This window comes from Heptranchias perlo, chromosome 23, assembly GCF_035084215.1.
Source record: "Heptranchias perlo isolate sHepPer1 chromosome 23, sHepPer1.hap1, whole genome shotgun sequence".
Classification (NCBI taxonomy): domain Eukaryota; kingdom Metazoa; phylum Chordata; class Chondrichthyes; order Hexanchiformes; family Hexanchidae; genus Heptranchias; species Heptranchias perlo.
Genome location: NC_090347.1, coordinates 17,583,097 through 17,598,387, shown reverse-complemented (window position 1 = coordinate 17,598,387; position 15,291 = coordinate 17,583,097).

Below are 15,291 nucleotides of genomic sequence, written 5' to 3'. Positions count from 1 at the left end.
TACACAAATTACAGATTTATTGTAATCAATATTGTACTGTCCATGACCCGAGGGAGCTATTATCTATTACTAAAAGTTTTACCTACCTCCACAATTCAACACATGGTTATATTTAGAGGACTAATTTGTTTGTGAAGATTGTTGTGTTAACATAATGTTTTAACAGCTGTCTTTGTGAGTGAAATGAAAGTAGTGCGGAGATGTGAGTTGAGTGTGCCTGCAAATAACCTTAGTGTGTCACTTGAGTGCATTGATCTCCTGATGCTCCACTAATCAGATTAAAAATCAAAAATATCTGGTGACATCTCTCAAGCTGTCTTGATTAGGTGACAACCCATGTCTCGTTTAATGTTACTAGGATGACTTCAACAGAATTATGCTAGCAGCACAATTCACACAAAATTTAACTACTACATTCAGGGGAGTTACACTGGTAAAAATGAATGGTTGATACTTTCTAGAGCAACCATTAACTATAATCATATTCAAAGTCTGGGTAAAGATTATATCTCAGTTTATTTTTTTATCATATTTGCCTGGAGGTCTGTATTAAATAAGGAGATTAAAATTAGGGGGGAGAAAGAAAGAGAGAGAAAAGGAAGGTAAGAGAGGGAGAGAGAAAGAGAGAGGAGAGAGAGAATGAAACAGGGAAAGAGAAAAAGAGAAAGAAAGAGAGAAAAAGAGAGAATGTGAAAGAAAGAAAGATAGAAAGAAATAAGGAAAGAGAAAACGGAGCTGAGAAGATACAGGGCTATGGAAAGAGTACTGGTCAGCACAGTTGATAGAAAACTGGAAGTTATATTGAACAGCTATTAAGATAATTTTATATTAAAGATTTTCCATGATCTTATCAAAATTTTACATAAAGCTCTCCTCATGGCTCAATGAGTTTATTCATGAGTAGCTGGAGAGGGAGTAGGGACTCTAAAATTGTTCCTTCGTTGGGGAGGAGAAAAATTGGCCTGACTTTCTGCTCTTGTTATTCAGCAACTACATCTGGAAGTAGTGTACAGATAGCAGGTGAGGCGGAAGATTCGGCTCAAACATGATGTCCCATGTGGACACTCAAGACTGTCAAGACTCATGAATGAATAATGGCCATTTGGCAGAGGCACAAGAAGATGACCAGTGCCTGTGGACCCATATCCCAGTGAAGAGTCAATCCTACTGAGTAGAGAGAATTGGCAAGCAAAAGATTTTAAAGGAAAGTTTACATAAAATTCAAAATGTTACGTTGATTTTTGACATAAAATATCTGGAGAAGCAAACACAGTGGAGCATATAACAATGAGAATATTATGATGAAAGTTGTAAAACAATAATCACTTTCTGGATGATGAAATTAGATGGGCAATATGTTCTTCCTTATCCATAACTATCTTGTGATTCGTCAGTCCTAGGCAACCCCATTTCATAAAAAGAAACTATTTATATAGTGCTCATCATCTTTGCTCCTGAACTGTGAGGCGTTAGGCTAAGGAATTGCAGTATGCATTTTAAAAAGGGAATCTGACCACTTTCAATCTGTTCTAAGTTTAAGTTGTTTACTCACAATGCAATTCCATTGTCAAGAATCTTGGACCATGTTTTGTAGAGATAGGGGCCCCCAAAAATCTAATTATGCTGGGATTGTGCCCTGCAGTGCTGACCCCCTGGAGTTTGCAGGGTCACTGGGAGGGCACCTCATTTGCATAGGGCTGCCAGGCACCCGTGCCGGTCATCTCCGACTATTCCATCTCTGGCTATTCCAGGTGGCCTAAAACATCCGGATACATGCCCACCACCAGGGGGGTTGCCCAGGCACTCCCCTACAAGACCCCATGGAGTACCCCTTCAGCCTTCTGTGTAAGGCTGATCCAATTTTTTTTTTAAAAACTGACCGACCTGTTCTTTGGACACTCCCCTCCCGCTCCCCCGTGGGTACACCTCATCTCTCTCAGCATTCAGGTCTCCGGTATTGCAACAGGTCCCTTCTGAGCTGGGGGAAGTGGGAAGTTCTGGTGTAGGGAGCGCCCCCCTCACATAGCCCCATTGATATTGCAAAGAAAAGAAAGAACTTGCATTTATATAGTGCCTTTCATGACCCCAGGACATCCCAAAGCGCTTCACAGCCAATGAAGTATTTCTGAAGTGTAGTCACTGTTGTAATGTCAGGAAACACTGCATCCAATTTGCACACAGCAAGCTCCCACAAACAGTAGTAAGATAAATGACCAAATAATCTGTTTTACTGATATCGGTCGAGGGATAAATATTGACCAGGACTCCGGGGAGAACTCCCCTTTTCTTCTTCGTATAGTGTCATGATGCAGATAGCAATTCTGCTCCTTACAAAGCCGACTGGAAATTTCAGCAGTCAACTGGGAACCGGCCAAACCAGAACCCTGCCTTTTTCCAGTATGTTCCATCAGATGTCCGCTGGAGAACATTCGGGGCCTGATAATTTATAGCATTGTATTGATACACCAACATTGTGCAATGCACTCTAGGAGCAATGACAACATTTCAGCTGTATAATAAAACTTTGCAGAAAATTCTGTCTCATAGATGAAAGATTGTTTATGATCCCACACTGTATGAAACGTCTTAAAGTGCAGCTGAAGCAGCATTGATGTCATCCTTCCAAGGAAACTGTGTCCCTCTGCTGGTGAAAAAACACAGTGCTTCAAGCTGGATTTCTCCAAGTGTGCCTTTTCTTAAATTAACCATGAGGAGACACTGGGTTGCCCCAAAGTCATCAAAAAAAAACAAACAAAAGTGCCCACTTTTTAGAGGGGCACAATTAATAAATAACTAAACCATAAAACAAAAGAAACTTGTAAACCTAAATTGAAACATATAAGATTCTAAGAGGGCTTGACAGGGTAGATGCTGAGAGGATGTTTCCCCTGGCTGGAGAGTCTAGAACTAGGGGACATAGTCTCAGGATAAGGAGTCAGACATTTAGGACTGAGATTAGGAGGAATTTCTTCACTCAGAGGGTCGTGAATATTTGGAATTCTCTACTCAGAGGGCTGTGGATGTTCAGTCACTGAGTATATTAAAGACTGAGATCGATAGATTTTTAGACTCTAGGGAATCAAGGGATATGGGGATCGGGTGGGAAAGTGGAGTTGAGGTCAAAGAGCAGTCATGATCTTATTGAATGGTGGAGCAGGCCCGAGAGGCCATGTGGCCTATTCCTGCTCCTATTTCTTATGTTCTTATAATATGAATTAAAATGTTTGACAAAGAATTTTGTTTATGAGTAAATGATCAGACAGGTAGAAATCCCCTTCAGGTAACAGTGACTTTAAGGTATATTTTTACATCCCTTCCTTTCATATAATTGACAATTTTGCTGAATTATTAATGTCTTGACCTCTTGCTGTTAACATCACCATCTGTGCACATCCTCAGTCCTTGCTCAGATGATGGCAAGTACACAGAATGTACAGTTTCCATTGGCACACACCTCTGCTCAAAGGAGAGTCACTGGGTTGCAGTCAGTTACCTCCTCTCCCCCTCTCCAATGACACACCCAAAATCTTATTCAAAGTGTAGCTTTTGAATTTGAGTGTTAAACAGCCTTGGAACTTATATCTGTTATAAGATGATAGAGTTAGGAAATTAATATTTTTAAATTCTCAGCATTTCCTGATTTTTCTATCTTTACTCTTTGACCATTTTAATGTAATTATCACATGTCCCTTTTAAGCTTCCAAGTACTGCATTTTCTCGAAATGTGAAATTAACAAGAGTGATATTATGAACAATTATTTCTTATAAAAGAGAATAGGAGAAAAGTCTATAACACAGAACAGTTAATAATACTTTACAGTAAAGTGACACTTAGTATCCTTCTTACTGTAACAATGTAAGTGATTCTATATGTTGTGAATGTGAGTGGGTAGTGCTAACTATATGGATGGGGTATTTTATGAACTCTATTACTGAATTATTTAAGTGAGAAGTAGTTGCTGAACTGTTTATTTAAGTACTGGTAATATCGTAGGCAGCTGGACCTTGCTACTTTGTAGCTTGCTACTGTGTGCATCCAAGAGTAAAAAAAATAACATTTGAAAAGTTCAAATGATGAAATTCCCCATCATGACAGCTGCTACTACATAGTTTCTACCACATAGCCAGCATAATGTCAGTGTGCTTGGATTATGGTGCATTTTTGGAGCAGAGTACTGTGCACTGATTTTTTTTGTTCTAGGGATGCGGATAATGTTAACAACTTGCTAAGCCACTTCAGAGAGCATTAGGAATCAGTCATGTCATGTGGGACGGGAGTCATGTGTAGGCAAGGCAGGAACCATTTGGGTTTTTATAACAATCTGACAGCTTTCCTGGTACCAGTCCACAGATTGCCATGGTGGGATTACGACCTCACAACCTCTGTGGTTGCTAGTCCAGTATCATAACCATTACATTACCGTACCTCTTTACTCTCTATCTAACCAAATCTATACTTAACCAAGGACCTTTTAGGTAAACAAAAATGTGGGAAAATATTCAATTCGGGAGATACGGGACCGGGAGTGGTAGGGGATCAGGAGGGAGTTGACTGGGAGGGGGGTGGTGGCGGAGATCGGTGGGCCGAGGTCATGATCGGGGGGGTGGTGAATACTGCAATCTGGGAAAGGGGAGCGGTGGCCGGCATCAGTGGTTTGAATGTGGAGTTGGGAGGAGCACTCCTGCACCTCGCGGCCTACTTACCTTTTTGGCGGCAGCCTACAGCGGCCCCTTTAAGGAACACTGGTTAGGCTGAATGTAGACCTGATTTTCCTAATGTAGCTGGCCTGGTGCCGGCTACATTCAGGCCAACCCAAACTTGCACCGGGGCCTTAAATAGGTGCTGGGCCCTTTATTTGCATATGCAAAGAACCTAACGTCTGTTTCAGGCATAGGCCCTGGATACTTATCTTTTGGAATATACCAATATGGCGGGTGGTGCACTTCTGGCTTGTAATGAGGGTATGCTTCCTGCCTGCCATATCAGAGGCTAGGAGACCATTTAGTGCCTGAAAAACGGGTGCTGTGCAGTCGAATTTTTAGACCTCATTGTTACATGGTGGCGTTTGACAGAGAATTCATTATATATTGTTGGTAAATGTGGCATTCTATTATGCAGGAATAATTTTTTGTGCATTTTGTGCAAATGCAAACAAGACATTTGGCCACCTAACATTATTCTATTCATAAAAAAATGGCTTTAAAGCTGTCCAATTTCTGGATTATTGCTTGAATATAAAGTAAGGAAGATTGTAGAGTATGAGGATTACCTTTTTCCAATTGGCTTGCTGATTTCATCACTGAAATGGCAACTGAAAGAACAAGCATTCTTGGACTGTTGTGATCTATCCCTCAGGATTTCGACAGCCCACTAATGTTATTGCCTGGTCCAAGTTATGCTGTTTTCACAATTCTAGATTTAATAGGCAAATGTATTATTTGCATTTTGAATGTGTGAAATGTCAGACCCACACTAATTACACAGTGCCTGTAGCATTGATGAGTACTACACTGCTCACTTTTTATGCTATGATACCTTTCAGATTGTGGGCAAATCAATCAGCAATGAAAGGCTACCATTCCAATAAAATGTAGGGGCATGTGTGTGCAAAATTCTCTGGTGCCATCCATGACTCAAATATACGAGCATACAAACATAGGAAAATGATGGGCAGGAAAAGACCAGCTGGTCCATCAAACCTGCCCCACATTCATGATGGCCGGAGCATCATAACTGAACACTTACCTTCTATATGATGCGATCTCTGCCCCAGCCAACAACCAGTCCAGCTCCCTTTTGAAGATATGCAGAGAGTCAGCACACATCCCACATTCCAGAGGCTCACAACTCTCTGGGAAAAGAAGAACTGCCTAACATCTAACCTAAATCGTCAACAACAATTTTTATTTATATAACAAAACATCCCACGGCACTTTAGAAGGGGATCAGATGGCAGAGTAGGAAGTGGTAAAAACGTTATGAGAGGTGACCAAAGGCACAGTTAAAAGGTAAGCTTTGAGGAGACTATTGAAGGTGGGGAGAGAGGTAGCAAGGTGAGGAGTAGAGAGAGACAGAGAGGCGGATATTCACAGTGCAGGGCCATTATTAAAAGCTTCTATAATTCATTCTAATCAATTCTGGAGTAGATTTATGGAAGGAAAATTCACTGTTAGGGAAAACGTTAACTTAAGGACTGTATTTTGTATTTCTTCTTTGGCAAATATATGACACTTTGACCTATGGTGGGACATGGATTAGTGCCCACAATTCCACACACCATAAATTTCCAATCTTAGTTGGATTATTAGGAGGAGTCACTGAGTGAGCTCCTTCCCATAAGCAAGAAAAATCAGAAGGCGAGCTTATTCCCATGTATTTTTTGATGGGGATTTATAGAACAGATTTCTGAGAGCTGATCTTCTATCCCCCTCCACCATCCCTCATCTGTATAACAAAGGGATCAATTAATCAGGAAGTCAAAATAATATTAAAAACCAGATGTTGGGACTCGAGGTGACTGAGGGTGAATATTATTCTATTTTCCCTTGGTAACCGGTCAGCTACTTACCTGCCCCTTATATTCAGCGACCCAAGTCAAATATTAAATACAACATAAATATGCAAATCGTATGCATACCAAGAATAAATGGATGTATACTGAGTTGGAGAGACAGGTCTGGAGCCAACAATACAAGATAAGAGTAAAAAATCTTGGTTATATACCTTGATCGAGACACTTGAGTTGGTCACCAATCTTATGAAAAGTAGAAACCAGCTGGATTTTAGCAGTCAGGAGAATATGGGCTACTTTACATTTTTGGTCCCTAAAATGAACTCAGGCTGAAGGAGTAAGATCCTTTCCAATATTCGGGGTTGGTCTTAACTTGACAAAATTGGCATTAATGGTGTGGTAACGACCTCAAAACAGAGTCAGTAGACTTACCGTCCCGCTAACGCTGACACTCTTCCCACTGCCATTTTTACAGGGGTTTACTGCTGGGCGGCCGAAGCGGCTGCCTGTTTCAGGCAGTAGACTCCTTTAAATGTGCAAATTGGGGTCCTATGATATACATAGGACCCCGATTGTCATTTTAGGACAGAAGTGGTCAGAGCAGCGCTGTGCACTCACTGACCAGTTTCATTGGCGATTGAGCCGAAGAGGCCCTGAAAAGGTAATTTTAAAATGATTTTTGAGGGGCCAGGAGTCTTTTAAAAACTCTCATAAAATCAACCTTTTTGAACTAGCTTTCGGTCTTCTCTCCTAACTCTCCCACCATGGCTCAGCATCCATTCTTGTTACTCCCCCTCTCCACCTGTAAAGTGACTTGGGACACTTTTCTACTTTAAAGGGTGCTGAATAAATTCAAGCCTAATAGGTCACTTATTACTGGTTTATTCGTTTCCTATTCTGCACCTTATTATTTTTGTACAATTTTTTTCATATAAAGGTATTTGTTGTTAACTGTGGAATCCCAGCCACATGTCTTTAAACAAGAGGTAAAAACAAACTATTGCCTGAAGAAAAGAGGATAAGTTTATATAAAAAAAATACAATCAGATAGCTGACAGAGGTGTGTGGGAATGGTCAATAACAAGTTTTTAAATGATGTGCTATCAATAACTATCATTTGCTATTTCCAAATCAATGCTCTGTAGGGTAAATTAAGAGTGTGAAGCCAATACACCCACTCACAAGTAGAGTTGTGACTCTACATCAGTTCAACGATGTATTGAGTCGGCCAACAGAAATATCAGTAAATCAGGGTAAATCTTTGCAATGCACATCAATAGGAAACAAACCTATATTTTACTGGAACAAATATCTATCCAACAGCCACATATAGGTCACATGACTGACGATCCTGCCTTCAGCTAAATCACAATGTCTTTATTGTATTTGAATCTCACCAATATCACAAAGCGAATGCAAGGCCTTTACACGTCAGTGATAGCACTGAGAACTTCAATCATTTTTTTTTCATTTTTATTTTTAACAAACTGACTAAAGAGCAGCACAGTAGCACAGTACACTGATTAGCAACATGCTGCTCCACAGGGTTGTAGATCTTTCACACCTTATTGGGCAGGGAGCAACATGTGGTAACTGGAAGAGTTTAAAACAAAAAAAGGAACCAGAGGTATGAATGAGAGGAAGACTGAGAAATGACCAGGAAACAGCACGCTGCACGACATAAGCACATAGCTGCAATCTGACTTACAACATAGGCAGGAGTCAAGACTATTAGCATTTGGAACAGGAGGAATAGAAAAAAAAGCTCGTAATCTGTTGATGCTGCAGCTCCTCAAAACTTAGTAAACCTCAGGGATTGTTAAAGTGCTAAATGACACCAGTGGTGGTAGCATGTTAGTCATACAAATATAAGAGGACATCCTTAACAACTTCTTGTGTTCTAGAAAATTGAAATATAAGAGATGGGTTGCAAAACATGACACAAACTTAAGGTGAACATTTTTAACATCACACCCTGTTTAATTCCCCAGCTGTTGCATAACAGTCATATGTAACTTGTTAGTCTATTCACTACAGCTTCTAAAAAGACACTGGATTGGTTCCAGATAGTTGCTATATAGAATTACTTGGTGCACTATGATTTCCATCAGGACTTACAGAACCATCATGTTTAGCTTGGCCTGATAGCAGAGCATGAGGCCCATTCAGAGGTCCTGGGTTTGAATCCTGCATTAATATCTTCAAGCAGTTTTCCTGTGGCAGAAGAATAAATTGCTCCTAAATGGTTATAAGTCAGCATGCCCGTTGGCTTGAGGTTCACTGAGGGCATCCAGAACACTCTCTACCACGGGAATTACTTTACTTCAATTAGCCTCATAAAGCAAGAAGCATCTTTTATAATTTTTTGTCAGTGGGTTTCAGACATCTGCAGAAATCCATTACTGTGTTTAAAAGTTTCCAAATGGAACTACTGAAAAATCCACATATATACAGTTTCCATTTGACTGATAAGTACACTTCCTCTCCCCAAGGAACATCTCCCCCAGTTCAGAAAGCTTTACAGCAGCTTGGCGAGGCACGCCCAAGAGATCAGAAGGGTACTTCTGACTAGTTAAATCTGGCTTATTCACCAGAGTGCTTCTTGTCCAGCAAGGAGCACAGTACCCGTTACAGCAAGGTTATCTGAGGGCAGACAGGAAGAATTCTAGCCTCAGTGACAGGTCTCCCCCTCCAGGTCCAATCAATGGAGCAGGCTGACTAGTCAACCCCAACAGTGCTCTAAACTACCTTGGACCTACCTGGTTCAGATATCAAGTTACCAGAGGTTTGGCTCAGTTCCAATCTCCCATCATCATGCATGTCATCTTGAAGCCAGCACAATGTCAGAGGTCACACTTATCCCCCAAAGAATATAGTCACTAGCCGATCACTAGACTATGATATTTATAGGTCTCAGCCATTGCTAGGAAGACAGTGGATACCGGAAAAGCAAATACCTTCTGCCTTTTGACAGCAGAGTCAGGCAAATAAGGTTATGGAGAAATCCCCTCTCTGTCATCACAGGGAAATCAGATTCCCTCCAGTTCTTTCAATGATGGTTCAAAATGTTTTGTTGAGCTTCACTCATAATTTTATGTAGCTACAACATTTGACTGTTTGAATCAAAGGAAAATGTAATGCAAATCTGATTTATGTTTCCTGACAGCCTTTTAGCAAGTCTGGTATAATAACACAAATCAATAAAAAGGAAAATGAATTTCACTGTAGTGGATTTATCTCTTACATCCAAAGATGGAGACTCCTCTAGATTGCAAATGAAGTGTGCTACTCGTTTGTAATAATTTAGTAGTATTCCTATCCTCATATCAGGTCAGAGGTGCTTACTCTATCATGGCCCAAAATCTCACTGAAGGTGAAGGGAGAATATTGTCCTCGTCAAAAATCAAGCCACGTTGAAGGCTACCAGCCAGTCAATTGAGGAGGAATTTTAGGTTACTATGCACATTGGTACACACCTCTACCAAGAATGATCCAGCCCACCATTATCTAGATGAAGTCCTTCATGAGGCAAGTGGGCCTATTTCCTATTAAGGGGGCGATTTGATACATACGGCCAAAATGGGTGCAAAGTTGATGGTGCATCCGTTGTGCCTGTTCGAACCCCGTCAGAATGAGACCTGAACCTTTTCAGGTTTGGGCCTCATTAGAATAGAGATGGTGAGCTGCCCACTGCTGAAGAAGCGCTAACGCGCAGCTTGCCAACAGTGCGGCCAAAAATTCGGTGGCTCCACGAGAGAGGTGAGGGGAGGAGGGCATAAGTATCTACCAAGTGGCCAGCAGCAGGCCACAGTATTTTTGTCACCTCACAAAAACACCCCCAAAAAATGTTCCGGGTCATTTTTAGGGTGGTTTCCAGCGGTCCCTTTAAAGACCGCTGGTTAAGCTGCTCACCATCTGGTACAAATGGGTGGAGATGTACAGTGCATGCTCCAAGATTTCTACTTGAAAATTGCAAACAGGGTCCTACAATTGGTGTAGGACCCCAATTTACATGTGCAGCTCCTGTCTATTTTTGGTGGGAATGTTGGATATCCATTCACATTGGGTTGGACCAAATGGCTTGTTTCCATATAGTAACTTCTAAATATTTCAATATTGTATTCTGACACTCTTGAAGATCAGGGAATAAAATTGGATGTTAAGTTGATTTTATATGAAAATTAAGACAAGCTGTCTTGGACAAAAGTTTCTCCATTACAACTTTGTCGGTTTCATTTCTGAATGATCAGGTTTGACAGATACTATTGGTGGACTTAAAAGACAATGACCTCCAACATTCCACTTATCCATGCACAATAAAATAACAAGCCAAAAGAAGTCGATGCAAGACAGATTTTATTTCCTGCAATGTCATGACAACAATACTTGCAGAACAAGACCAATCATAACAAAGCCCATGTTTTTTTTTTAAATGGGTACTTGTACAGCTTTATTCGAACAACAGAAGCTCCAACCTGAGGAACAAACGGTCGTGATTGGCTTTACACCACACAAATCACTCAATGTTATGAAATATTTCATTATTCACTTTAGCTACTTTCTGGTTGTTAACAAGTTTGTACAGATTAAGCTGATTCTAATTCTGAGTCTTCTCCAGATCATCAAGTATTGCCTCGAGACCATTAGTCCACACATCCTCCTCTGGTTTTTAATGGAAATGAATGCAGCTTACACTATAAAGTGTGCGAGATTCAAACAGATAGTTTAGGATCAGGTTCTGGGAGTTTCCTTATGTGACCGCTAGTGTTGCACTCATCTATGCATCACAGAACAGCCTGAAAAGTTCCTGTCCTAAAGTTCAATGTGAATGATCCTCCTCTCTAAATTAAATTGAATTCCTCAAGTTTCTCCTGTGAATTCACCTACTGGGAACAAGTAACTGCTCAAGCAAAGCGAAGAAAATCAATGGCTTTCTCGTCACAGAGAAAAAATACAGTGGAAATCTTGTCAAAGGTGATTTACTACAGAATATATTTTTCAGTTCCAAACCGTGACATCTTGCCGGGTGATGCAGTCTCATCATCATTTCTAAAATGTTGTCAGTTTCCCAACATGCTCATGCACCTTACAGGGCTGCTGTTTGAAGAACATTGAGAAATTGCTGAGGGCAACTGAGGAAAAAAATTAAGCATTATTCATGTTCTAGACCCAGCTCTATTCCTCCAAGTGATTCAGAATTGGAATCATGATCTGTTCCAGACTTCTAGGAAACTTGATATTCAACTGATTCACTCCCTCCACCCCTTGGTCTCCCACTTTACCAGGCATTTTATGTGGTATGTACTGAAAGGGAACCAATTCTGATGGCCCAATGAGAAGCTGAATCAGCAGTAATTACCATCCAATTTGTTGGCTGACCACCAAACCATCTGTAGTTATTTTAAAAGGCATCCCAACCGGAAAAATAAACATGCCATTTCAATGTGATGAATCATACTTCTGCCAATACAATAGAAAGAATAAACCTACGTAAGCTACAACTGCCATTTTTATCACAATTGGGTCTTACAGGGATTGTGGTGAACTCATTAGGAAGATCAACTGTGCCAATCAATTTAAGACTACTAATTCTACAGGATTTTAAACTTAACTGAGAAATATAGTCTGGAATACATCTCAAACTTCCTTCTTATAAGTTTCTGGGAACTATAAATTGTCCCATTATTAATATTTCAAACCGCTCATGACATCCCAAAAATGTAAAGTTACAACAAAATTAGTTACAGGAGGTTTAAGTAAATCCTCTATTTTGTTAGTGCTGGTGATATAGATCATTATATATGTTTATTTAAGAATCATTGCGTTATATTAACTAAAATTAAGTTTCTGGAAAATTGAACTACATGAAAAGGGTTAAATTCCCATTGAAGTGTATGGGAAAGGATTAGATTCCCAGGCCAGTTGGAATCTATGTGCCTGAAAAACAAGGACATCACCGATGTAGCGAACATCTGTGCTCATAAAGTGTGAAATTAACTCTTGAGAATAATGAACTGTTGAAAAATAATAAGCAAAAGGACCTTGAAGATGGTTAAAAACAAGATATGGAAGAAAACTGGCTGTAAACAAGTGAGTTATAAAAATTCAACAAAAATAGGTGAAATTGCATCATCGGACCAGAGGGACCTACGGAAGGCCAAGAACAGGGAATCCTGGGAGAAGGACAGCAGGACCAAGCCATTGTTTGGGTGTGACGATCCAGACTGCTCTTGGAATGTTAGAGTGTTGAAGGTCCTGTAAGAAGAATAATGTATTATGAACTGTAAAAGCAATAAATAAGCTAAATAGAAAATGTAAATTAAATATGTCTGGTTCCTGACTCCTTCTGTTCCTCAGATACCTAAATTTAAATATGACCAAAAACAGAATAAGATAATTCCGATTTCAAACAATTAAGATTAAATCTTAACAAAGTTGAGAACAGACATAATCTGGTCAAGTTGAGTTACAACACTGGAACAGGAAAAAAACAAAGTTGAAATAGGTTCAAAACAGCTTTAAGTAAGGGCAAACTTTATACAAATGTGTAGATTTGTCTTTAGAAAACTCACCACAAAAAAATAAAGAGAGCATCATAGAGCTCCTAAATGATCTGGTTGTTAACACTTTCACAAAATTGCAGTAGCTTGCACATCTGGACACCCAGCCTGTGTTTTATTTTCATAAGTCATACCAAAAAAACATTTAATTCTACTGAAACACCAATAATTTGAAGCCATCCACCTAGAATACTTGAATTTTTACTTCTGGAGCACAACCCATTTTTGGATCCAGGGAATGATGTAATCTAGCCAGCAGCCACCGAAACTGAGGATTCCAATCAACACAGGATGGAGTTTGTAGATTGGATCCATGTCCATTCATACATTAATGTATAGGCCTTTCCCTCATGCTCAGGTACAAGTGGTCTCACCCCTTCTTTGACTATGCTTTTATTTCTTATTTGTTTACAAAAGCTCTTGCCAGCCTTCTTCTTCTTAGCCTTCCTAATCTTTCTTTTTTCTCCATTTTCTGCATCTTCCCCTATATATAATCACAGGTCTAATTTTAAATCTCATTTTTGCTCTATTTATCTGAGGAACCCTTTTTGACCCCCTCTATATTCCTAGATGCAATGTATTTAACCTGTACTTTATCTGTTTAATCTGGATTAGGGGGCCCTTTCATACCACTGAAATTAGTTAATTTCCAGTCCAACACTTTTATCTTGGAATCCTATTTTTTAAAATCTATTTTCAGTGTGAACCTAAATAAGTTATGGTCACTATTTCCCAAGTGTTCTTCTATCTTTAGGTCACTTACTTGTCCTGCTTTGTTACCCAGAACTAGATCTAGCATTGCATCTTTCATTCTTCAACATGCAACATACTGGTTAAGGGATGTGTTCTAAGAACCCCTCCTAGTCTGACCACATATGTTCGTCTTATCCCAGTTTAATTAAAGCCCCCATATTTATATATCTTATCACTGGGAAGTCTCTCTAAATTGCCTACAAATCACATCCTCAATCTCTGTCACATTATTCACATCGTCGTCCAGTACTTCCCCGGAGCGGAGAAACTACGCCATGTTCTCCGCAGCCTTCAACATGTCATCAATGATGACGAACACCTCGCTATGGCCATCCCCACACCTCCACTACTCGCCTTTAAACAGCCACCCAACCTCAAACAAACCATCGTTCGCAGCAAATTACCCAGCCTTCAGGAGAACAGCGTCCACGGCACCACACAACCCTGCCACGGTAACCTCTGCAAGACATGCCAGATCATCGACACAGATATTACCATCACACGAGAGGACACCACCCACCAGGTGCACGGTTCATACTCCTGTGACTCGGCCAACGTTGTCTACCTCATACGTTGCAGGAAAGGATGCCCCAGAGCATGGTACATTGGCGAGACCATGCAGATGCTGCGACAACGGATGAACGGACACCGCGCAACAATCGCCAAACAGAAGGGTTCTCTCCCTGTTGGGGAACACTTCAGCAGTCATGGACATTCAGCCACCGACCTTCGGGTAAGCATACTCCAAGGCGGCCTTCGAGACACAAGACAACGCAAAATTGTCGAGCAGAAATTGATAGCCAAGTTCCGCACCCATGAGGACGGCCTCAACCGGGATCTTGGGTTCATGTCACACTACACGTAACCCCACCAGCGAACAAATGTTATCTGTTTTTAATATAACGGGTCATTGACTGTCTTCCTTCTCTCTCTCTTTTTTTTGGGGGGGTTTGTATATTCAGTGGCCTTTTTAGGTGACACCTTTCTGTCTGCTCACTGTGATTGCCTTGGCAACGGGCAGTAATCACCAGGCATTGTTCTGTGATTTTCAAATGCGAAGGATTCGAAAATGTCATTTCCATACCATTCACCTGACGAAGGAGGAAGCCTCTGAAAGCTTGTGGAATTTAAAATAAATTTGTTGGACTATAACTTGGTGTTGTAAAATTGTTTACAATTGTCAACCCCAGTCCATCACCGGCATCTCCACATCACATTATTTAGTGGTCTATAAGGCACTAATGTGGCAACAGATCCTTTCTGATTTCTTAACTCTACCCACAGACCTATCTGTGTACCACCATTAATAAAAACTGTCCTTCCTATGGCTGTAATTGTGTCTTTAATTAATAAGGCCACCTTTCTTCCCTTTTCCTTCTCTGTGTTTCCTGAAAAATTTATAACCTGGAATATTTAATTCTAAATGCATTTTATATAACATAGAAACCAGAGAAAGATGAATGGAA